The sequence below is a fragment of the Piliocolobus tephrosceles genome, chromosome 3 (assembly GCF_002776525.5).
Source record: "Piliocolobus tephrosceles isolate RC106 chromosome 3, ASM277652v3, whole genome shotgun sequence".
In the NCBI taxonomy this organism is placed as follows: domain Eukaryota; kingdom Metazoa; phylum Chordata; class Mammalia; order Primates; family Cercopithecidae; genus Piliocolobus; species Piliocolobus tephrosceles.
Genome location: NC_045436.1, coordinates 51,174,473 through 51,198,331, shown reverse-complemented (window position 1 = coordinate 51,198,331; position 23,859 = coordinate 51,174,473). Strand labels below are relative to the sequence as shown.

Below are 23,859 nucleotides of genomic sequence, written 5' to 3'. Positions count from 1 at the left end.
TAAGAAAAAAAAAGTGATGAGCTTGATGATTGAGGAAGAAAAAGGACTGGGATTAAGTCTTGGGAATCTAATAGTCACTAGGAGTGGTCGGCAAGTTTCTTCCATTAATTCACTACTTTTAATTATTTGATCATAAGAAAGGAGAGTCTGGCTTTGTGGAAAAACACACAGTCAGTTTCATTAGAAAAGAGAGAGTCAGATGTTTTTAAAACAACAACAGCAATATGCCCTGAATAGTAGAGAAACAGAAGAGCGATTGATCTACAAAGGCAAGACTCAGATTGAGACCACAGTGAATCTGCAAAATAGAGGAGCCCCTGGGTGGGAGAGGATATAACTGGAACTCTGGGAATGTAACGTGCATGGTGTGCTCATCTGACAGGGCAGCTTAGGGAACTGAGTCTCTGCAGCGTTGTATTGAAGAAAGGATACAGGACGACTGTAGAACCACAGCTCAGCCAAGAGTTAAGTGTAAATTTATTGATCTCTCTAAAGTCTCTTTTCTGTTAAATGCAAATAATAATGCATGCTTCATTCAGCAAGTTATTGTGAGGACTAAACGAGACAGTATTTGAAATTACTATATAACAGAAATAAGGTACAGATAATCCTCAGTACAAGCACAATAATGTGGGACTGTAAAGATGATTGTGCAAAGCAATCTTAATAATCAATGAGAAAACTAATGATTGGGCCTTGGCCTTTAAAAAGTTTTGCCAAAACATCAAAATCTTTCTTCCTGTCATTAACAAAGGTACAAGGAAATAAAAATAGTAGAACTAATACCTAGTACAATATAACTTAAAACATGAGAAATGTTTAAAACTAACGTGTTTTACTTTTCATAAAAACTTATCAAAAGTAGTTTAAACCATGTTTGCCCCCTTGTCACGTAACTGACAATGTGGAGCACCATCTTTCTTTACGCACTGGTGAACTGTCATACGCTTTTCTAAGTTCGGAATGCCTTCCGGCATTGTATTCTTTGTTCTTTCAGTGTCTTGAAACACCTCCAAGAGTTTTTTCTAATGTGAAAATTTTCTGCCAGCATTACTTCCTCTAGGACATCTTCATTCTGTTCATCACAACTACCTTTCTCATTTATGTTAAGTTCTCTTTCAGTAAATTTCCGTGGCCTCATACCTAGAGACTCAATGACAGCAATGTCAATATTCCATCGTCAGCTGTCTTCTTATTGGATCTAATTTCACATCCAGCATTATTGCTTTTCATTTCATTACTGCATTTTGGTCTGTTGCACAATTTCTTCTTTTAATCATCTGTTTTGTAAAATGTCACGTGAGTTTATGATTGGAAGATGTGGCGGCAACACAATTACATGCTTTGCTGGGTGGTAACTGAGTAACAGATGTGCAGTAGCCATACTGAGGTGATCCGTTACTGATCATGGTGTGCATCTGCTATTTATGTAGTGATTTCTGAACTGAAGTGCTATCAGTGAGGTTAGAACTTCATGAAATTGCAGTTAATATACCATGGTTAATGAAATGTGAACCATGTTATTGAGGGACTGGTGTTATTTAACTAAACCATGGTAACTGAAATTGATACATATGAATTAGCAAATAGAGCTGCCAATATTTTTAATTTCATCCTTTAAATATTCTTAATGTCTTTTTAATCAGCAAGACTTATGTTTTCATGCACACCATTGTGATGAGGATCCCAAGATTTTGATGGCTAAGCTGCAATTTGAGTAAGAGGTTCAGAATTAGGCTTAGTTCCTAACCCCACTCTCTGCGTGATCCTCCTTCCCACACCATTCCAAACATATCAGTGTGGCACACACCCAGGCTGAGAACTACTGCTCTAAAGCCTTCCACATAATTGAAAGTTTAGTCACTCTAGCTTTGAATTTTTCTACTTAAAAAAAAAATTATTAAGAAAGCTGTTGATTTAGAATTTTTGTGTATTTGCTTTTAATTATTTCTTCTTATTTTGTTTTTGCTTATTTCATTTCCATTTGCCCATTTCATTGTAAAGAAATGGCTCTGAGAGAAATTTAAATTACCTTTGACTTTTCAGGCTGTGCCCCTAGATCTCACTTGCACCCCTTTTCCCTCTTTCCATCTCAAGAAACAAAATTAAGAATAAACATAAGGGGAGACAATGTGAGTGAGAAAGAACAGAAATATAGCCCCATGTAAATTAAAATGTCAAAAATAAAAAAAAAACACATATTTTAAAAGGATTTTTCCATTAAACATAGGAATTAAATAAGAATTTATGTTAGAGAACCAGGTTTGGGGAGACAAAAGCTTTCATGAAAATGTTTAGATTTATTTTTTAATATCAAGTGTTGCAAATATTCTACATACTAAATAATAGGGAAATGACAGAAAAAATATACTAACTAGGTGGAATATTACATAAATTTAGTGAATGTAATTGTCAGTTTTAAATACATTGTAGCAAGAAGAAAAAATGCACAAGATACAATGTGAAGTGAAAAAAGTAGGAAACAGAATACCTTCCCTGTAAGACAACAATGCAAGGGAGTTGATGCTTCTGCCCCTTTCCTCACAGCAGGAATGCCGTTGCTCTCTCCCTCCCAGCACAAGGAACAAGGTGATGCTCGGCCAATTCCTTAGAGTTACTGCTCAGAAGAAACACTTCACGGAGAAATAGTAACTGGCATGGCAAGGTCCTGTTATCTTCAGGTTCCTGGCATTAATAGAATCAAAATACTAGACAAAACCCATCCTGATGCTTAACGTAAGTTTAATAGTATGCTCCACTCTGAATTTCTAAGCCTACCCCCAACCACACATCCCAAATGGTGTACCAGTGTGGCCCACTGCCAAAAAGAATATAATAATATTCCTAATAGTGGATCATAGTTATACCCAGAGGAATAGAAGGTCAATTTACCTGGAATTTCTTCTCCTCTTGTTGTGAAGCAGGTTCACTGTGTACTGGTCACCAACTTGTCTGAGTCCAGTGAGACAAAATACCTGGGCATACAACAAACTGCATGAAGAGACTTTTTACTACTTACAGAGAGACAGCAAGGGACAACAGAAGCCTGTGACACCTTGTAAGCCAGTCTGCAAGGCTCAAGAAATTTGCCCAGGATAGATGGAGTGTCCTCAAAGACTCCTTAAAGAATTCCAGTCACATCCTGGTGGTGTCCCAGCTGGCTTGAGACCAGAGAGGTTGTCTCTTCTGATAACTTTGCATCCTGAAATGATGCAAACAAACGCATAAATAACTGATCTTTTGGTCTTTTGAAGGAATCTACTCCCCAGTGTGTTTCTAATTCTCTAGGGTAGAATGTTTAGAGGAGAACAAATAAACTCCCCTCTTGATAATGTTAATCCTCTTTTATAACATATCTGGACATGTGTTACTTTTCTATTTTCCTTTTACCATGAGTGAGAAGAGAGAAGAATAAAAGGGATACCGAGATATATGGACTGTGAAATACTGAAAGCTGAGGATTGGGAATTCATAGAAACTATTTCTCTGGATACTATTTTTCTTACAGCACCACTACATGACTGAAGACAGAGCTCATCTGGGTCAGTGTTTCAGAAAATGTTGCCAAGTTACTTCTTCAAATGCAGATTCCTGGACCTCAGTGCAAACTACCATGTTAGAAATGAGAGTTGGGGTGAAATGGAGGAGAGGTGATATTGATAACCTGCATTTTTTTAAACTTTTATTTTAGTTTCAGGGGTACATGTGAGGGTTTGTTATATGGGTAAGCTCATGTCACAGGGGTTTGTTGTATAGATTATTTCATCACCCAGGCCGGGCGCGGTGGCTCAAGCCTGTAATCCCAGCACTTTGGGAGGCCGAGACGGGCGGATCACGAGGTCGGGAGATCGAGACCATCCTGGCTAACACTGTGAAACCCCGTCTCTACTAAAAAAAATATAAAAAACTAGCCGGGCGAGGTGGCGGGCGCCTGTAGTCCCAGCGACTCGGGAGGCTGAGGCAGGAGAATGGCGTAAACCCGGGAGGCGGTGCTAGCAGTGAGCTGAGATCCGGCCACTGCACTCCAGCCCAGGTGACAGAGCGAGATTCCGTCTCAAAAAAAAAAAAAGATTATTTCATCACCCACATATTAAGCCTAGTACCCAATAGTTACTTTTTCTGCTCCTCTCCCTCCTCCTACCCTCCATGCTCAAGCAGACCCCAGTGTCTGTTGTTCCCTTCTTTATGTTCATGAGTTCCCATCATTTATCTCTCACTTATAAGTGAGAACATGTATATTTGGTTTTCTGTTCCTCTGTTAGTTTGCTAAGGCAAATAGCCTCCAGCTCCATCCATGTTCCCACAAAAGACATGATCTCGTTTTTTTGTTTGTTTGTTTTTTAAATAACTGCATCATATTCCATGGTGTATATCTACCACATTTTCTTTATCCAACCTGTCACTGATGAGCATTTAGGTTGATTCTATGTTTTTGCTGTTGTGAATCGTGCTTAAATAAACATTCATGGCCAGGTGCGGTGGCTCATGCCTGTAATCCCAGCACTTTGGGAGGCCAAGGTGGGTGGATCACCAGGTCAAGAAATCTAGACCATCCTGGCCAACATGGTGAAATCTCATCTCTACTAAAAATACAAAAGTTAGCTGGGCATGGTGATTCGTGCCTGTAGTCCCAGCTACTCAGGAGGCTGAGGCAGGTGAATTGCTTGAATCCAGGAAGTGGAGGTTGCAGTGAACCAAGATCGTGCCATTGCACTCCAGCCTGGTGATGAAGCAAGTCTACGTCTCAAAAAGAAAAAAAACAAACAAAAACATTTGTGTGCATGTGTCTTTATGGCAGAATGATTTTAGCTCTTTGAGGAATCACCATACTGCTTTCCACAATAGTTACACTAACTTACATTCCTACCAACAATGTACAAGTGTTTCTTTTTCTCTGTAACCTTGTCAGCAATAGTTACTTTTTGACTTTTTCTCAACAGCCATTTTGACCTGTGTGAAGTGGTTTTGATTTGCATTTCTGTAATGATGAGTGATATTGAGCCTTTTTTCAAAGCTTGTTGACCACACGTATGTCTTTTTTTAAAAAAAGTGTTTGTTCATGTCCTTTGCCCACTTTTTTTTTTTTTTTTTTTTTTGAGACGGAGTCTCACTCTGTCACCCAGGCTGGAGTGCAGTGGCCTGATCTCTGCTCACTGCAACCTCCACTTCCCAGGTTCAGGCCATTCTCCTGCCTCAGCCTCCTGAATAGCTGGGACTACAGGCGTCCGCCACCATGCCCAGCTAACTTTTTTTTTTTTTTTTTTAATAGAGATGGGGTTTCATCATGTTAGCTGGGATGGTCTCAATCTCCTGACCTCATAATCTGCCTGCCTCAGCCTCCCAAAGTGCTGGGATTACAAGCGTGAGTCGCTATGCCCAGCGCCTTTGCCCGCTTTTTAACGGGGTTGTTTGTTTTCCTTTGGTAAATTTGTCTTAGTTCCTTATAGATGCTGGATATTAGACCTTTGTCAGATGCATAGTTTGCAGGTATTTTCTTCCCATTCTGTAAGTTGTCTGTTTATTAACAGTTTCTCTTCCTGTACAGAAGCTCTTAAAATTAATTAGATCCCATTTTTTAATTTTTGCTTTTGTTGGGATTGCTTTTGGTGCCTTTGTCATGAAATTTTTGCCCATGCTTGTGTCCTGATTGGTATTGCTTAGATAAGAAAATCTAGAAGAAACTATAAGAAACTCCTAGAAGACACTAGGGTTTTTAGAGTTCTGGGTTTTACATGTAAGTCTTTAATCCATCTTGAGTGAATTTTTGCATATGGTTTAAGGAAGGGATCCAGTTTCAATTTTCTGCATATGGCTAGCCAGTTATCCTAGCACCATTTATTGAATATAGAGTCTTTTCTCCATCGCTTGTTTTTGTCAGCTTTGTTGAAGATCAGATGTCTGTAGATCTGTGGCCTTGTTTTGGGGCTGTCTATTCTGTTCCATTGGTCTATGTGCCTGTTTTTGTACCAGTATCTTGCTGTTCTGGTTACTGTAGCCCTGTAGTATAGTTTGAAGTCAGGTAGTGTGGTGCATCCAGCTTTGTTCTTCTTGCTTAGGACTGCGTTGGTTATTTGGGTTCTTTTTTGGTTCCACATGAATTAAAACTTTTTTTCTAGTTCTCTGAAGAATGTTGTTGGTAGTTTGATAAGAATAGTATTGAATCTATAAATTGCTTTGGGCAGTATGGCCATTTTAAGGATATTGATTCTTGCTATCCATGAGCATGGGATGTTTTTCCATTTGTTTGTGTCTTCTCTGATTTATTTGACAGTGTTTTGTAATTCTTATTGTAGAGATCTTTTACCTCCATGGTTATCTGTAGTCCTAGGTATTTTATTCTTTTTGTGGCCCAGGCAGTTGTCAGTTGTGAATGGGATTGCCTTCTTGAATTAGTTCTCAGCTTGGCTGTTGTTGGTGTATAAGAATGCTAGTGATTTTAGTACATTGATTTTGTGTCATGAAACTTTGGTGAAATTGTTTATCAGCTGAAAATTACAGAGTTTTCTAGATATAGCATCACGTCATCTACTAACAGGGATAGTTTGACTTCCTCTCTTATTTGGATGCACTTTATTTCTTTCTCTTACCTAATTGCTCTAGTTAAGACTTCCAATACGATGTTGAATAGAATTGGTGAGAGAGGGCATCCTTGTCTTGCGTCAGAGAACCTGCTGTTTTTATTCAGTGTTTAAAAAAACTTTTCATTGTAAAATCTAACAGATATAGAAGACTATATAAAACAAAGCAAATACCCTTGTAACCACAGCTATTTAAAAAAATATATTTTTTCCATCCATCTATCCTAACCACAGTCCTTTCCCTCTTTTCAACAGTAATTACAGTCCTGATCTTTATGGTAATCACGTCTTTATTTTCTTTGTAATTTTATCACCCAAATGTTCATGCCTAAGCACTAGTTTAGTTATGCTTCATACTCCTTTTTCTAGAACAGTAGTGTTTTGTTTTTAATTGTTCCTCCTTTTATTTCTTTTTTTTTTTTTCAACGTGTTTTTGGGAACACGTGATATTTGGTTACATGACTAGGTTCTTTAGTGGTGATTTGTAAGATTATGGTACAACCATCACCCAGGCAGTGTACACTGTACCCAATGTGTAGTCTTTTATCTCTCACCCCCTCCCACCCTTTCCCCCAAGTCCCCAAAGTCCATTGTATCATTCTTTGGCCTTTGCATCCCCCCATAGTTTAGCTCCCACTTGTAAGTGAGAACATATGATGTTTGGTTTTCCATTCCTGAGTTACTTCACTTAGAATAATGGTCTTCAGTTCCAACCAGGTTGCTTCAAATGTCATTATTTCATTTATTTTTATGGCTGAATAGTATCCCATGGAGTGTGTGTGTGTGTGTGTGTGTATATCATAATTTCTTTATTTACTCTTTGAATGATAGGCATTGGGCTGAAAGAACTTACATTTTTAACAACTTATTTAAGTGATCCTCAGGAACTCTAAACCATGGGAATCACTGCTAGCCTAACTCCGTATACACCTAAGGAGCAAGATCTACAGCCTCCAATGTATCACATTTTATTTCCATAAGCCTTCAAAACTGATCAAGGGTGATGAAGATGGCATTATTTATCTCAATTATGTATTTTCATTCTCCTTCCTAAAAGAAAATTATATGCCTCTATCTGTTAGCATGTGACTTGAAATGCTTGTCTTTGAGAATACTCCATGGTCTGAGGAGGTCATTTATATCACACTTGGCCATGTAACTTACTATGGCCAATGCAGTGTGAGTAAAAGTGCTATCTGCCACCTCTGGGTAGATGCTTCAAGAGCCATCCCATGGCTCTGTCACTGTTCTTTCCCTTTGCCACAAGACCAAGATAAGGCTCTTTCCTTTAGTCTCAATCACCAAATAAGGAAGATATGTGAGGCAGACCCACAGCTCTCCTAGACCCTACAATGACAGAGTAGAAAATAAACTGTTATTGTCATAAAGCACTGAGACCTTGAACTTGTTTTTCTTTTTTAATGGAGCATAACATAAAGAAAGATTTCCAATCCATGGAGATAAAATAGTTTTTAAAATTTTCTTTCCTATGACAAATATATGGCCACATAAAAGCAAAAAGTAGCTTGTGCTGCCTCTAAGGTGGTGCAGTAAGTGCACTTATGAATGCCTAATGAAAGCACAGTTCCAATGTGTATACTAGCTACATACTAGTTTCATCCTGCCTTAGCACTCCCATCCTGCACTGTCTCAAGGACAGCAATAGAACTTTAATCTGTCTTCAAAACAATGGAAGGATGGATTATTTGCCCTGCCCTCCTCCTATACATATATACAGTTTGGGCAAGAGGAATACCACCAGGCAAATTGTTTTCAAATCTATCTAATTTCTTCAAGACTTCTCCTGTTTGTTTTTCTAAAATCACTTTCTCTCCTTCCATGGCAACAGGACAAGACAAAACGGTTCTCTTTTAATATTCAAGAGCTGTTGCTCTCAGACAATGTAGTGCTGTTCGGCAGAAAAGCCCTATACAGCATATTAAAAATCCCATTAACTCTTCCCTTCTCATCACTTGTGAATTACAGATACCCTGGTCAATGCCCTTGTCAGATACTGATTTCATCTCGTTTTAAACACATATCAGAATGAAAAACAAAGTATACAGCTATTTCTATCTACTCATGTCTCACTGTAAATAAATGAAATGGCAGGGTTCTGAAGTTGATACATAACATTAACTTGATAAATACTATTTGAATATGGAGACTTACACATGGAAAGGAATTTCCAGAAGCTACCTTTCTTTAGCTCCCAGTCATCTAAATTAATGAAAACATTTTGCAGTTAAAAAAAATCTAAAAGATACTGGAAGCAAGTTTAATATGCTGAAAAGAGTAGACATGCAACTCTACTCTATACATGGGTGACAAGTAAGTCACATAGAATTATATTAAAGCAATTATTACATGTCATTTGTGCTTCTTGATTAGTCCAGAATCCCTATATAGTACAAAAGCAAATGTCTTTGTTTGATGATAAAAAGCCAATAATTCCTCCAGGTATAACTAGAAACATGTCATTTCACACAATATGCTTTAAAATGGTATCTAGCTTCCTTCAAAACCCAAAGATTTATCAAATATAATTTTGCAAGTGTGCTTACAGGAGCTAACATAAACCAAATATAATTTTGAAAGTGTGCTTAAAGGAGCTAACATAAACTTATTTTCCAATATTTTGTTTCAAATGTAAGGAAAAGATGCTTCCATATGGAATAGAACCATTTAGGAGCCACAATCAATCACTGAAGATAATCAAATGTCCCTGAGCTTCATGACCTGGGCTAACTGAGTTAGAGGTAAAGATATTTGAATTTCCTCTTGTTGCCTGATTTAGAAGCCCATGACACTGCTGAGATATTTATATTTAACTCTTAACGGGATTCCAGTGTGGTCCAGAAGCTTCTGAGACTGTTGAAGTTGGGGGGGGAAAAAAAAAGGGTGCTCTAAACTCCACCAGGACTACCTCCAAGAGGACAATTCTCAGGCCAAGATAACTAGTGGAAACCTGGCAAATTATTTATAGAGTTTTTCCTCTTCCTTTCTTAACTACAAGAATTCAAGACATTCCAAGAGGTTTAGGAGCAGTTTACTTGGTCCCACACTTCCTGGAATACCTCAGAAGACCCCAAAATTGTTTTATAACCCCAGGGAACATCCACATTTCTATAATATGAAAAAAAATACATGTACACTGATTATGGGCTAGACTGTGTGCCTATCAGACTTATATACAACAGACACTTGGATACATCCAGAATCCTTAAAGTTTGGGGATGCAAAATATGAGGCTTCATTCATCAACTGGCATTCACAACCACAGGCATTGCCACCCCACCACACTTATTATCACTTTGATGGGGACATGTATGCCCTCCATTTCTCGGGTATTCTTTTCCTTCTCTTACACCTTCTTCTTATATCAGTTTCTTCCTCATCACATTTCCAAAATATATGACCATAATAAGAATGCCATCTAGACTGCTTAGGGCATTTGTTCATTAAAAAGCCAATTCTCAGCTGAATGAAGAGCCAAAGATCATTAGAGGTGACAGAGCATGGAATTTTTGAAATGAGTACCTCCCATAAGGCCTCAAATATCACCTTGGCCGTTTATGACTCTCTTGGTGTGTATTTTATACACCATTTATTTAAAACAGCTTTGAGAGAAGGTCATTCAGGTATTTGGATGTGGGTTAACATCTAAAATGAACCACGGTTTATTATTCTTCTTATTGTCCACTTACTAAGGATAGTATAGTAGATGGTTGAAGTCTATGGCCTCATTTAAGAAAGTGCAAAAACAGCACTTTTCCTTTGTTCATATTAGAATGAATATCTTGATATTTAAGGCTCTAACCCTTTAGGAGTGAGTGGTAATTTTGTGCATATAGTATATCTGCACTTCATCCTTCTAACTCTCGAGCATAATATTCTAACTCAGGCAGAGAAGAGCTGTGGCAAAGGGATGTTAGTGTCGGCAGCAATGTTCCCTTTAAATGAATTGGATCTATAAGACAATCTTATCAAGCTTGTCCTAGCACAAGTGGCAGCTTTATGTTTAAGAACAAGAGGAGGTAGTGAAGGATACCGTGATGCATCATAAACCTGCAGGATTTTTACAAGCCAAGATAGATGTTGAGATAATGAGAACAGATTCACTTGTCAGAGGCTCTGATGTCAAAACTGGAGTCTTCCATTATTTTCAAAAAGAATACTTTTTAATACATTCACAACACAAAAGCATGCAACAGCAATTGATGACACACAGAAATATATGTGGTTAATATCAAAAAGAAGCATCTACCTCTGATTGTCCAGAGTGCCTGTGGGTGATAGGATAGTTACTTTAAACATTATATATTTCTGAATGTTAACTTTTGCAAGTCCATCTTGTTTGCTCTCATTAGTCTGGAACTACTTGAAGGGCCATTCTACAAAAAGCAATTCATTTCAGACTATAAGCAGGATTTTTATGAAACTTCCACACAAATGGGAACTGAAGAAATTTAGTCACCATAAGACAAAAGATGAAGCTCCATCATTAAAATATCTTTGAGAGGAACTGAGAAGACTCACATGGGTAAGGTTCAGAATGTAAAGAGGTTAATGCTAAAATGCCCCCAGAGTACAGTGTGAAACTGTTAATGTCCTATGAATTTGTTAACCTAGAAAAAGAATGGGTTGTGAATCTGAAAGTGTGGTCATGTTACAGAAGCGTTGAGAGAATTCAGGAATGAGAGCGTTGTGAGAGCCCTCCCCAAGGGCCATCTGATTTCTTTCTGTGATGCTCTCTAAGTAAAGCATAGAAATAGGCATGATGTAGAATACTTCTGCTTTAAGAGACCAAGACTGCATATCCTAAACAAGGACCAAAGAAAGTATCTTGGATTCTGAAAAGGAAGTGGGGGCAGAGGGCATTGTAGTCAGAACTCCACTAGAAAAAGAAATGACTTAACTATTTGTTGCTTACTGATAAACAAAATTATTGGACATTTAGGAAAGAAGTTATTCAGTGTCAGGGATCAAAAAGAATTTGGAAGGTTCGAACGGGCTTAAGAAATGAAAATAGAGGAAGATGTATGAATAGCTTGGGTCAGTATATAAACCAGTGATGTAGGCATGTGGTGAACACCATTTTTTAGTTTGATGAGAAAACTTAGTAGAATTTTATTTAAAAATGTAAAGGATGTCAAGCACTAGGTCCTATTATTTCCCTCAAGATCAGTACCTCTAGCTGCTCCAAATGGAGCAGCAAAGTGAAATTAGCCAATTCCCTTGAAAGGCTGTAGTGGTTCAGCTTCAGGGGGCTTGTTAATTTTCCTTCTCCAAGGGTTCCAAGTGAGGTCTGAGAGCAGAGCAGGGAGGCAGAGTGAAAAGAGGAATTAATAAGCTTTCTAAAGTATTGCTACCCCTACTTCTTTCAAGGGAATTAGTTAATTTCACTTTGTAACTCCATTCAGATCAGCTCAAGTTTGAGAAAAGCTCCAATTAAATAGAGGGAGAGGGGAGACAAAGGCAATTGGTAGGAAAGAGAGGGAATGGACAGAATTTAAATCAGTGACCCCAATCCAAAGCATTGCCCCAAATACTGAAAGTACTTTACAAATAAATATTACAAATATTTATGAAAGATCTGGCCAGGACATAAAAAGTTTTCATTTTTATTAATTGTATTCTTCCTTCGAATCTTGGTAAAACTTCTGAAATACAAATATTTTCTACTTCACCTGAATCACAGGGTTCACAGCAATATCTTTGTGCCTGATCCATATAATATCCTCTCACTTTCTTCACACCTGGACGGTATGAATGTCTCTACCCATTTCTGATATGAAATAACATTATCAAGTGTTTTAAAATTGAAAACAAGAAATAAACACATAGAGGGGACTTCTCTTAAGCACTGCCTTGAATTATAAAAAGGGGAAAAATGACAAAAGAATGAAAGAAACTAATAGGAAAAAATAAAGAGATGATAAGTGGAAGAGGTTAAAAGGGAAGATACACATGAAAATAGTAAGCGCATATAAATTACCAATGGACAGGAAGTATCATATGTTAAAGGTATTTATTATAAAGCGCTTAAGTCAATACATTCATTCAAATTATAATACATAGGTAACGGACAAATTGTCCCTAAGAAACCCTCAAACACATAAAAATCACTGAAATAAATAATGTAATATAGCCCTTAACCTAGTGTAAATAAGTGTTCAATAAACTACTAGTATTTTAAAATTATTTTTCCATTATCTGTAGGACACTTCTGTTTATCTCTCTAGAATATTTAAGACCCTTTCTGAAAAAATAATATTTTACCTTTGACAAACTGGACTGACATGAACCAATAATGTTAAAACATTAAGGATATACAGACTAGTCTTTTGATAGGCAGCATGATTAAATAGAAAAAGCACAGTTTTGGTACCAGGTCACAAATAAAATTTATGTTTATTATTTTCTAGACAGACTCTATATGTGGCCTTGGGCAAATTCCTAGGCCATTCTAAGAAAGAAATATCAACCTTCTTTCAGAAAATGAGGATAATAAGATCTGCTGTGTAAGACTAGGGGGCTAGGGCACGTGTATGTAAGGCACCCAAGACGGTACATATGCAGTGCTCAATAAACGACAGCTAGTATTATCGTTACTAAAAGTTAAATATTGAGTAAGGCTAGAGTTGAAAAGCAATGTAAGAGCTCATCTTATCAGCAGACTCCCAAACTAGTTTTGCATCAATATAACTGGTATAAAACATAACAAAAATAGAGATTTGAAGGCCCCACTTCAAATGTGTTAGATCAGAATTTCTGTGAATGCTGTCCAGAAATCTATTTCCAAGTCACCATATTATTTTTATTAATAGTACTTAAATGGGTTAGTTCACTTGCCAATATCTCACAGTGTCCATGCTAAAACTAGAACCCTGGGCTTTCTTTGTCTCCATTTGAGCTTGGCTATTATATCACTGTATTTCTACAGTCAACTACAGTCTGGTACTCATGGTGTCCTTAGAAGTCTAATTATTATTATTAACCATTTTGTTGTCTGATTTTGTGCACTTGGTATATCTCACTATGTTTTTTTTCCCCCAAACTCCAGACTCCTACTGGCAGACGTTAACCAAGCATATATTTCGCCCACTTTCTATGGATTCTTCCTGTTACTTTGCCACTATTTTGTTTACAAACACAGAGCTGAATCAAGAATTCCTATATAGTAGCTTCACTGAAAGCACATGAAAACAATATTTAACCTAAATACAAACTTGTGCTTCTAAACAAGATAGAGTAGCAGGGACCAGATTTACCTTCCTACCTGAAACAACTGAAAATCTGGACCAAATATAGAAAACAACAGTGCTTAAGACATTGGCCCTCAGGCAACAAAGGACAGTGATCACTAAAAGGTGGGAAACAATGGCTCCCATGCTCCAGCTCACTTGCTAAAGTGAATTCCCAGGCCACAGTGTAGGAAGAGAAAAGATTGACAGAACTAAAAAAGGTTCAAATCATACAACGTATTGTTTCTGGCCACAATAAAATTAAATTCAAAATCAACAACAGAAAGATCCCTAGAAAATCCGCAAATATTTGGAAACTGAATAACCCTCTACTAAATAACCTATTGGTCAAAAAAGAAATCAGAGTAAAATTAGAAAGTATTTTGTAATAAATGAAAATGAAAGTACACATCTCAAAAATTGTCTAATATGGCCAAAGTAATATATGAGGGACACTTATAGCATGAATATGCCTGCATTAGAAAAGAAGAAAGGTCTTAGATTTCACCTTAAAAAAAAAATTAAGTACTTAAGTATAGAAAAGGAAATAACAAAGATCAGCATGCAAATTAATAAAATAGTAAACAAAGAAACAATGAAGAACATAAATCATGAAAACCAAAATGTGGTTATTATTGATGAATAAAATCAATAAACTAACCATACTGATCAGAAAAAAAGAGAAAACACATAAGTTACTAAATCTGAAATGGGAGAGGTGATGTCATTACAGATTGTGCAGATATTAAAAGAATTATAAAGGGATATTATTAATAACTTTATAGTAATAAATTTGATGACAGACAAAATGGACAATTTCCTTGAGAAACAAACAACACTTACTGAAGAAGAAATAGCTTGCATAGTCTCATATACTTTAGTATGTAGCCTCATATATACTAAAGAAATGAAAACTGAAATTTAAAAAACCTTCTCACAGAGAGAAGCGCTATGTGTTTGGGGTGGGGAGGAGATTACAAAGGGGCATGAGAAAACTTTTGGAAATTAATGGCTATGTTTATTATTGTGATGATGGTTTCAAAGATGACTGTCTATGTCAAGACTTATCAAATTGCATGTTTTTAATATGTGCTGTTAATTGCATTTCAATAATGCTGATTAAAAATGTGATGAAAAAATACTGCATTGAAAAAGCCTGTGATAGTTGGCAGGTCGTATTCACTCAAGAGGACTCCAAAAATTAATCAGAAACATACAATTCCAATCTTAGAAAATAATCACCAAAAGAACCTTAAACTTGAAAGTGAGAATCCCTCAAGTTTAATGACATTGTAGATCTTCTAGAAGTGTTTTTTTCCTTTCTTGGATGAAAGGTGATTATTTGAATTTCTAATAAAAAAATAACATTTTCAAAGATAGTGTGTTTCCTAATGGCGAGGAGAAAATACCTAAAATCACTATCACTGACATCAGAGAGGAATAATATCCCCACGTCAAAGTATGTGCAAGTCTGTCTACACCTCTTTCAGCTATTCATCACCAGTATCTGTGCACTTCATAGGCCTCTCGTGAGAACAGAATAAAATAATATCTAAAAGGAGCTTTTTGTACAAAATGTTTAGTGTTTCTAATACTTTGAATGAACAAGACTCATAAGGTGGAATGGAAAATAATTTTATTCATTCATCAAATCTGCCTCTACATATCAGTTCACAGCTGATTATTCCACCCTTCACTGCCTCCCACATCCCCAGTTTATATGGAATCTAGGGAAGGTCCCATGATTTTTCTGGTCAAACTCAAAAAATTAAGAAGTCTTCACTCTTCCAAGCTGTTCTGCGACACTGAATATGTTCTGCCCAATGTAATACCAACCCTGGATGTAATTCAGTGTTAAAGCTTCGCTCCTGATTAACTTTGACCACCTACAGTGGGAGAAGAGAGAAGGAATGATTGCCTTCTTCCTTTTTATCCTCTTTGTGCTTCAGCATCTCCTCCTTCAGCTTGCTACTGTGGATTTGTTACCTCTCCAGGATCTAAACAGGAGGTGAAGTAGATAAAAAGGCAGGAGAGTTTTTACTTAGGCCCTGATGTGGTTGTGTTGAGGTTTAAAGCAGATCCTTTCTCTTATGAAAATATTCATGGGTTCTTGGGAAACCCTCATCACAGAAAATCATGAAAATCTTTTTATTTACATTTTTATTTTATTTTACTTGAAGTTCTGGGAAAATCATGAAAATCTTTAACTAGCAGCCCTCAGTGGAAGCACTCCCTAAAGCATTACTCAGAACTCTTCTCTTCTTGGGTATACTTTCAACATCTTTTGGCTGAGTTTTCCTTGCACCACCAAGTAGTCCATTTGAACGAGATCTGAAATGACCCTGGAGCACTCTTTCTTTCTCTCATATGTCTCACAACCTGACCAAGGAAAACTGCCTATATTTTGTATCACTTGGAGCCTAACTACATTCTGTATTACTTTCCTAGGGCTGCTGTAACAAAGTAGCGCAAACTGGGAGGCTTCAAATAAGGGAAAGTTATTTATTGTCTCATGGTTCTGGAGGTGGGTAAATCCAAAATCAAGAGGATGTCAGGGCCATGCACCCTCTGAAACTTGTAGGGGAAAATCTTTGCCTCCCCTAGCTTCTGGTGCTTGCCAGCATTCCTTGCCTTACAGGTGCATCATGCCAACCTCTGCCTCTGCCATCATGTGTCCATTTTCTTCCTATGTGTCTTTGTTTCTCATCTTGAATCTCATAATTTCACCCATCACATAGGCTAACCAACCCAATGGCAGCCCTGTGCTCTACTGCCACTGGATCCTCAAGCTGATACATGGAGGCACTATTCCTCTGTGATTTCAGCTATTTTTTTTTATTAGAAATTCAAATAATCACCTTTCACCCAAGAAAGGAAAAGAACACTTCTAGAAGATCTACAATATAATTAAACTTGAGGGATTTTCACTTTCTGGTTTAAGGCTCTTTTCGTGATCATTTTCCAAGATTGGAATTGTGTGTTTCCAATTATTAATTTCTGGAGTCTTCTTGAGTGACTACAGACTAACTACTACAGGCTTTTTAAATGCAATACGTATTTTTTCATCACATTCTTAATCAGTTTTATTGAAATACAATTAACAGCATCTCCTTTTGGAACACGGGTATTGTTAGCATCTATTATATTAGGGCCTCAAGACTGAAGCTGAAATAGCTCCATATTTATTTACATACATAATTGTGAGAGTAGAATAACAATATTTCTGTTAAAGCTAATGCATACCAACCACATCTATAATCAGAAATTTGATTCTTAAGGGTTAAAAAAAGAAGCATACATTGTGCAGAGAAGTGTCTATCTTCTCTGTTGTTTTCTTGATGAGGGAAGCCAGATGAGTTTGATTACAAGTAATATGCTATTATCGGCTCATTAATACAGAGTGTGACCATGAGTAATAAACCCAAAAGCATAATCACTGAAATCAATAAATCATTCAGAAAACTAAAATTAGGCTGTAGTATAAATAGCTATCTCTCCAAATAACTTTTGGAGATAAATAATAAAAATGGTTAATTTGATATCTTTCTTTCTTTTTCTTTTTTTTGTGACGGAGTCTCCCTGTCACCCAAGCTGGAGAGCAGTGGTGCAATCTCAGCTCACTGCAAGCTCCACCTCCCAGGTTCATGCCATTCTCCTGCCTCAGCCTCCCGATTAGCTGGGACTACAGTTGCCCGCCACCACACCCGGCTAATTTTTTGTATTTTCAGTAGAGACAGGGTTTCACCGTGTTAGCCAGGATGATCTCGATCTCCTGACCTCATGATCCACCTGCCTCGGCCTCCCAGTGTGCTGGGATTACAGGCTTGAGCCACCACACCCGGCCAATTTGATATCTTTCACCAAATCGGTTTCCAGGTAAATGCAGATGAGAATCAAATGGCCAAAAGCAAGCATAAAATAGCAAACATGGAAGGCTAAAAAACTTAAAGAATAGGGGCAATAAAAAATGCAATAACTGTGTTAAGAAATACTGAATACATTTAAAATGATAAAAAGTAAAAAGGAGAAAGTGGTTTTACTGCACATGACTCATGCAGACAACTAACTTTCTTAGCACCTATTTCTTACAGAAAAATAATTAGCTGCACACATAAAAACTAAGATTAAATGAGAACAATTTGCAATCATTCTTGAGATGTGGGAAGTTCATGATCACATCCCTGTAACATGGACTACCACCCACTGCATAGCTCATGGCCCCATTGATCATAATTTCCATCCATTACATGCCAAGAGCTATATGAACTCTTAAGAGAGAGGAATAATAGCTACTTTATCCTTTTAAAATTTCATCAGATAACACGTTTTCCTTTTCCTGCCAATATGCTAATATAACTTTATTTGAGCTTATGTAATTGCATATGTCCAAACTATTGAGTCAAAAAGCTATTTTGTACTATTTAAAATATTCTAAATACAAGTAATAGCACTCCTTCTCAATCTCAACCCCTCCAGTTACATGCTAGACTTAAACTGATTCCCTAATGTATGCTTTATTCAACCATATCAGCTCACATTATTCCCTACTTAGTACTTCTGTGCAATTCAGACCAGCATCAGTGACTTCCTGTGACACCTATGTGGTTAGAATTACAAAGGGTTTTGGGGAAAACCCAGCTGTGACATTCTCCTTCTTTATTTCACCCCAGTCAAACATTTGGCTCTTAGAGACCTTCCATTCTCACTTAGAATCTGCTACCAACAGATTCTGTTTAGTTTCTATTTTATGAATGAAAATTTTCAAACTTTGATCTCAGCTCCAGCTTCATTATCCCAAACTTTCTGTGACTTACAATGAAATTTCAAACAAACATAGTGCTTGAGGAACAAACACTCAAAGCAATTCAGGGTCCAGGTATGTGGTACTGAATGAACAACCTTAGGATATTTGAGAAGTGAATAGAGTTTCACTCCTATCTGTCCACAGTCACCTTTCCTTTCTTTCTTTATTATTATTATCATTATTATTATTATTATTATTATTATTATTATTATTATAATACTTTAAGTTCTAGGGTACATGTGCATAACGTGCAGGTTTGTTACATATGTATATTTGTGCCATGTTGGTGTGCTGCACCCGTCAACTCGTCAGCACCCATCAACTCGTCATTTACATCAGGTATAACTTCCAATGCAACCCCTCTCCCCTCCCCATGATAGGCCCCGGTGTGTGATGTTCCCCTTCCCGAGTCCAAGTGATCTCATTGTTCAGTTCCCACCTATGAGTGAGAACATGCGGTGTTTGGTTTTCTGTTCTTGCAATAGTTTGCTGAGAATGATGGTTTCCAGCTGCATCCATGTCCCTACAAAGGACACAAATTCATCCTTTTTTATGGCTGCATAGTATTCCATGGTGTATATGTGCCACATTTTCTTAATCCAGTCTGTCACTGATGGACATTTGGGTTGATTTCAAGTCTTTGCTATTGTGAATAGTGCTGCAATAAACATACGTGTGCATGTGTCTTTATAGCAGCATGATTTATAATCCTTTGGGTATATACCCAGTAATGGGATGGCTGGGTCATATGGTACTTCTAGTTCTAGATCCTTGAGGAATCGCCACACTGTTTTCCATAATGGTTGAACTAGTTTACAATCCCACCAACAGTGTAAAAGTGTTCCTATTTCTCCACATCCTCTCCAGCACCTGTTGTTTCCTGACTTTTTAATGATTGCCATTCTAACTGGTGTGAGATGGTATCTCATTGTGGTTTTAATTTGCATTTCTCTGATGGCGAGTGATGATGAGCATTTTTTCATGTGTCTGTTGGCTATATGAATGTCTTCTTTTGAGAAATGTCTGTTCATATCCTTTGCCCACTTTTTGATGGGGTTGTTTGTTTTTTTCTTGTAAATTTGTTTGAGTTCTTTGTAGGTTCTGGATATTAGCCCTCTGTCAGATGAGTAGATTGCAAAATTTTTCTCCCATTCTGTAGGTTGCCTGTTCACTCGGATGGTAGTTTCTTTTGCTCTGCAGAAGCTCTTTAGTTTAATTAGATCCCATTTGTCAATTTTGGCTTTTGTTGCCATTGCTTTTGGTGTTTTAGACATGAAGTCCTTGCCCATGCCTATGTCCTGAATGGTACTACCTAGGTTTTCCTCTAGGGTTTTTATGGTTTTAGGTCTAACATTTAAGTCTCTAATCCATCTTGAATTAATTTTCACATAAGGAGTAAGGAAAGGATCCAGTTTCAGCTTTCTACTTATGGCTAGCCAATTTTCCCAGCACTATTTATTAAATAGGGAATCCTTTATCCATTTCTTGTTTTTCTCAGGTTTATCAAAGATCAGATGGCTATAGATGTGTGGTATTATTTCTGAGGACTCTGTTCTGTTCCATTGGTCTATATCTCTGTTTTGGTACCAGTACCATGCTGTTTTGGTTACTGTAGCCTTGTAGTATAGTTTGAAGTCAGGTAGCATGACGTCTCCAGCTTTGTTCTTTTGACTTAGGATTGTCTTGGCAATGCGGGCTCTTTTTTGGTTCCATATGAACTTTAAAGCAGTTTTTTCCAATTCTGTGAAGAAACTCATTGGTAGCTTGATGGGGATGGCATTGAATCTATAAATTACCTTGGGCAGTATGGCCATTTTCATGATGTTGATTCTTCCTATCCATGAGCATGGTATGTTCTTCAATTTGTTTGTGTCCTCTTTTATTTCACTGAGCAGTGGTTTGTAGTTCTCCTTGAAGAGGTCCTTTACATCCCTTGTAAGTTGGATTCCTAGGTATTTTATTCTTTTTGAAGCAATTGTGAATGGAAGTTCATTCATGGTTTGGCTCTCTGTTTGTCTGTTACTGGTGTATAAGAATGCTTGTGATTTTTGCACATTAATTTTGTATCCTGAGACTTTACTGAAGTTGCTTATCAGCTTAAGGAGATTTTGGGCTGAGACAATGGGCTTTTCTAAATATACAATCATATCATCTGCTAACAGGGACAATTTGACTTCTTCTTTTCCTAACTGAATACCCTTGATTTCTTTCTCTTTCCTGATTGCCCTAGCCAGAACTTCCAACACTATGTTGAATAGGAGTGGTGAGAGAAGGCATCCTATCTTATGCCAGTTTTCAAAGAGAATTTTTCCAGTTTTTGCCCATTCAGTATGATATTGGCTGTGGGTTTGTCATAAATAGCTCTTATTATTTTGAGATATGTTCCATCAATACTGAATTTATTGAGCGTTTTTAGCATGAAGGGCTGTTGCATTTTGTCAAAGGCCTTTTCTGCATCTATTGAGTTAATCATGTGGAAGCCCATCAGACTAACAGCAGATCTCTCGGCAGAAACTCTGCAAGCCAGAAGAGAGTGGGGGCCAATATTCAACATTCTTAAAGAAAAGAATTTTAAACCCAGAATTTCATATCCAGCCAAACTAAGTTTCATAAGTGAAGGAGAAATAAAATCCTTTACAGATAAGCAAATGCTTAGAGATTTTGTCACCACCAGGCCTGCCTTACAAGAGACCCTGAAGGAAGCACTAAACATGGAAAGGAACAAGTGGTACCAGCCATTGCAAAAACATGCCAAAATGTAAAGACCATCGAGACTATGAAGAAACTGCATCAACTAACAAGCAAAATAACCAGTTAATATCATAATGGCAGGATCAAGTTCACACATAACAATATTAACCTTAAATGTAAATGGACTAAATGCTCCAATTAAAAGACACAGACTGGCAAACTGGATAAAGAGTCAAGACCCATCAGTCTGCTGTATTCAGGAGACCCATCTCACATGCAGAGACATACATAGGCTCAAAATAAAGGGATGGAGGAAGATCTACCAAACAAATGGAGAACAAAAAAAAGCAGGGGTTGCAATACTAGTCTCTGATAAAACAGACTTTAAACCATCAAAGATCAAAAGAGACAAAGAAGGCCATTACATAATGGTAAAGGGGTCAATTCAACAGGAAGAGCTAACTATCCTAAATATATATGCACCCAATCCAGGAGCACCCAGATTCATAAAGCAAGTCCTTAGAGACTTACAAAGAGACTTAGACTCCCATACAATAATAATGGGAGACTTCAACACCCCACTGTCAACATTAGACAGATCAATGAGACAGAAAGTTAACAAGGATATCCAGGAATTGAACTCAGCTCTGCAGCAAGCAGACCTAATAGACATCTACAGAACTCTCCACCCCAAATCAACAGAATATACATTCTTCTTAGCACCACATCACACTTATTCCAAAATTGACCACATAATTCGAAGTAAAGCACTCCTCAGCAAATGTACAAGAACAGAAACTAGAACAAACTGTCTCTCAGACCACAGTGCAATCAAACTAGAACTCAGGACTAAGAAACTCAATCAAAACCGCTCAACTACATGGAAACTGAATAACCTGCTCCTGAATGACTACTGGGTACATAACGAAATGAAGGCAGACATAAAGATGTTCTTTGAAACCAATGAGAACAAAGATACAACATACCAGAATCTCTGGAACACATTTAAAGCAGTGTGTAGAGGGAAATTTATAGCACTGAATGCCCACAAGAGAAAGCTGGAAAGATCAAAAATTGACACTCTAACATCACAATTAACTAGAGAAGCAAGAGCAAACACATTCAAAAGCTAGCAGAAGACAGTCACCTTTTCTAAACCTTGTTTTCTCCCTCTTCTTGTCTGTTCTTTCCTGCCAGCAAGATGCTTTGTATTCTTCAGCTCTCTGTGACTGCCATGATAATTCATTTACAAAAAAAAAAAAAGTGTTATTTGTGTAATAAGTTACATCTTAGGAATATTTAAATTTCTAAATACTACCAGACAAAGGGAAGAAACTCTTTAACAGGGGTACCAGTACAAGAATCACTGAGTTATAAAACAGGAAGGGACACAAATTCTTCTCCCTTGGGTTTCACTGTGTGTGGTAGTTTATTCATCCAATTTTTCAACAAATATTTTTTGAGAGCGAATATATACCTTCATGGTGCTTGAATTCTTTTATCTTATTTCAATTTGTTCTGTACCAGTTTTAGCTGGACATTTGTCTAGCTTCCCTCTCACTTCTGGACTAGTTTCAAGAACAAATCGAGCTGATTATATGGTACCATAGTGCCTTATTTATAGTACTTGTTCAATAAATGAAGAATTTAATTCATTCTCATCCAGTTCCCCACTGGAAAAAAAGTGCATTGTAATCTTAAGGGACTTCTCCGGTGTTCTATATCTGGTCAGTGGAAAACAAAATAATTCACTAGCATTTTAGGTGCCAGTGTAGAAAAACACTTTTTGCATAATGTTAACAATCAAATCATACCATATTGCCACCCATCTAACTATTCCACCTAAACAGAAGAATGGCCTTATCTTTAAAATGCATGTGATTCAAATTTGAATCTTCAGCACCAATTTATTTGAAAATTATACTTTTAATTTTTACTTTCTCATAACTATTAAGCTAACTATTCCTGGTTGGTCCTGTTGCATTATAGAGTTTTATGATCACTATGCAGTGTGGCCTGACAGGATCTATGGCAGGAACAGCCTCACTATGCTCAGAGTACATTTGTAAGAAAAGCCTCAGTTTTAAGACGAATGATATAAACCTAGCATGACAGGGGAAGAGGGTGACCAGGTATAGGATAAAAATACAGTTAAATGAAAACTGGCTAAGGAATCAGAGGATTTTGGACCTTGAATATCAATAATTTCAGAGGCCCCATTAATGCTATTTGCAAATATTTGAAGGTGTTGAATTTAGTACCTGAATAAATGATTTATGTGTGTCTTCAGAGACAGGAATAAAACCAAAGCTGAAGAAAAAGAAAATCAATTGCTATCAGTTTAAGTATAACTAATTTATTGAATCAACTAGACTCAGTAGGATACAAAAAGGAAGAGCAAGAGAGTGAGTGAATGAGAGAGAGATAGAAAGAGAAAAGTAAGAAAGAAAAAGAAGGAAGGAAGGAAGGAAAAGAAAGAGAGAGAGAGAAAGAGAAAGAAAGAAAGAAAGAAAGAAAGAAAGAAAGAAAGAAAGAAAGA

General features: G+C 37.1%; 1 long non-coding RNA gene across 1 annotated transcript in view; it reads left to right on the top strand.

The window, feature by feature from the left end:
• The first annotated feature begins 331 nt into the window (after window positions 1-331).
• The window catches only part of LOC111551900, a 117,982-nt gene continuing 94,454 nt past the window's right edge, over window positions 332-23,859 (top strand). Inside the window, exon 1 of the long non-coding RNA XR_002734499.2 lies at window positions 332-464. This is a non-coding gene — a long non-coding RNA (uncharacterized LOC111551900). The remainder of the gene's footprint in view (window positions 465-23,859) is intronic.